General features: G+C 50.4%; 1 protein-coding gene across 1 annotated transcript in view; it reads left to right on the top strand.

Annotated features, from left to right (window-relative positions):
- LOC122260149 (uncharacterized) overlaps window positions 1-2,500 on the top strand; it is a 24,084-nt gene that overhangs the window by 975 nt on the left and 20,609 nt on the right. The window lies entirely within an intron of this gene.

The following is a 2,500-nucleotide window of genomic DNA, read 5'->3' as shown; positions in this document are numbered from 1 at the left end:
TCTATATATATACATATATTGTCGTATGTATATATATATAATATATATGTATATAGATATGATATATATGTGTATATATATCGATAACTCAGTCTCTATTTCGTTAATATCTCTCGTTCTCGGTCAGTTTCTCCTTTGGTCTGGTTCTGTCACTTTTTCCCCTTCTCACACTCTCTCTTTTACTTTCTTCTCTCTCCTATGTATATATGTGTGTATGTATGTATGTATACATATATACATACATACATACATACACACATACACACATACACGCTTGCGTGCCTGTATACATACATGCAAGTTTTTTTTTTTTTTTTTCCTTTTCCTTTTTTTTTTCTTCTCTTCCCACGTCATTCGGATTATCGCCACCGCGTTGATGATCATCATTTAACTCCCCATCCCTGCCCTCCCCTCCCCTCCCCTCCCCTCCCCTCCCCTCCCCTGCCCTCCCCTCTCTTCCCTCCCCATTCTCTGCCCTCCCCTCCCCTCCCCTCCCCTCCCTCCCCTCCCCTCCCCATCCCTCCCCTCCCCTCCCCTCCCCTCCCCTCCCCTCCTACCACCGTCCCCGCCGTCCTGGCTTCGTTCCATCACCCAGGAATAAACTGTTCCTTACGCCTGCGAGATCGGGACTGGCAATTACGACACGCAACTTTCAGTAATGACGTACAAACTCGCTGTACTTTGGAGCACGCCGAGTCGTTGTCTTGCATGCATATTGAGGATTGGCATGGTGATAACGCTTCGCCTTGTCTCGGTGTGCTTGTTTCCTCTTCCTTCCTGTCTGTCTTCGTTTCTCTCGATTTCCTACATACAGTCTGCTGTTCACCGTTCTGTATCCATCTATCCCACTCCCTATCTTGCTCGTTCTCTCCCTCTCTTGCTCGTTCTCTCCCTCTCTTGCTCGTTCTCTCCCTCTCTTGCTCGTTCTCTCCCTCTCTTGCTCGTTCTCTCCCTCTCTTGCTCGTTCTCTCCCTCTCTTGCTCGTTCTCTCCCTCTCTTGCTCGTTCTCTCCCTCTCTCGCTCGTTCTCTCCCTCTCTCGCTCGTTCTCTCCCTCTCTCGCTCGTTCTCTCCCTCTCTCGCTCGTTCTCTCCCTCTCTCGCTCGTTCTCTCCCTCTCTCGCTCGTTCTCTCCCTCTCTCGCTCGCTCTCTCTCCCTCTCTCGCTCGTTCTTTTTCCCTCTCTCGCTCGTTCTCTCCCTCTCTCGCTCTTGCTCTCTCTCTCTCCCTCCCTCCCTCTCTCTCTCTCTCCCTCTCTCTCTCCCTCTCTCTCTCCCTCTCTCTCTATCTATCTCTCTCTCTCTCTCTCTCTCTTTACCTCTCCCCCTCTCCCACCCCCTCCTCCTCCACCTCCTCTCCCTCCCACTTTCCCTCCCCCTCCCCCTCCCACTTTCCCTCCCCCTCCCACCCTCTCCCCTTCTCCCCCTCCCCCTCCGCCCCCACCCCCCTCGTTCGCACGCCGACACTCCCGACTTTTTTTTTTTTTTTGCGAGAAATGGAATTGTTTGCGAAAGGAAAGGCTAAGAGACCCAAGAGCATTGTTATCGTTCTTAAGAAAGGAAAAGGGTAAAATTTGATAATCAGTCTGGATACTTTGCCTACATCCACATCTGTGAAAAAGTAAAAAGTAAAATGATTGACGTTTAAACGACAGTGCCATAAGCTCGCCAACACAGCGGAACATAACTAACTACCAAAGAACTGGTGGTTCGCTCACGTGATCCAGTTCTGCGTCAAGGGTTGAGATCGTAAGAGTCGCGTCGCTGGCTAGAACACATTCCAGGACTTGTAACTAACTAACTAGCTAGCTTAGCCCATGTTGCGTAAGCGCCCGGTTTCCACACTGCAACGCCGGTTCGTTATTTTGGGATTCTTGACTCGAGTCATTTATTCCTCGATTTTAGTTAGGGTTTTTTTTTTCTCTTCTCTTCTTTTTTTTCTCTCTCTTCTCTCTTTTCCTCTCCCTTATCTCGTCCTCTTTTCCTCTCTCGACTTCTCTTCTCTCTTTCTCTCTCCTCTCTCGACTTCTCTTCTCTCTCCTCTCTTCTCTCTCTTCCCCTCTCTTCTCCTCTCTTCTCTCTCTCAACTCTCTCTCAACTCTCCTCCTCCTCTCTCCTCCTCTCTCCTCCACCTCCACCTCCACCTCCTCTCTCCTCTCTCCTCTCTCCTCCTCTCTCCTCCTCTCTCCTCCTCCTCCACCTCCTCTCTCCTCTCTCCTCCTCTCTCCTCCTCTCTCCTCCTCTCTCTCTACTCTCCACCTCCTCTCTCTCTCCTCTCTCTCCTCTCTCCTCTCTCTCCTCTCCTCCTCTCTCCTCCACCTCCACCTCCTCTCTCCTCCTCTCTCTCCTCTCTCCTCCTCTCTCCTCCTCTCTCTTCTCTCTCTCCTCTCCTCATTCAGACCAACCAATTGCCGATTAACCTCGTTTGATTAGAAGCGACAGTTCGGGCGGCGGCCAGCACCTGACGGATGTTAATATTAGCCGAAGATCACAGACTATTTATCC

The sequence above is a fragment of the Penaeus japonicus genome, unplaced genomic scaffold (assembly GCF_977035675.1).
Source record: "Penaeus japonicus unplaced genomic scaffold, GWHDUDI00000001_assembly GWHDUDI00000010, whole genome shotgun sequence".
Taxonomy (NCBI): Eukaryota; Metazoa; Arthropoda; class Malacostraca; order Decapoda; family Penaeidae; genus Penaeus; species Penaeus japonicus.
The sequence above is the reverse complement of the archived record's forward strand: the minus strand, read 5'-3'. Positions and strand labels throughout refer to the sequence as shown.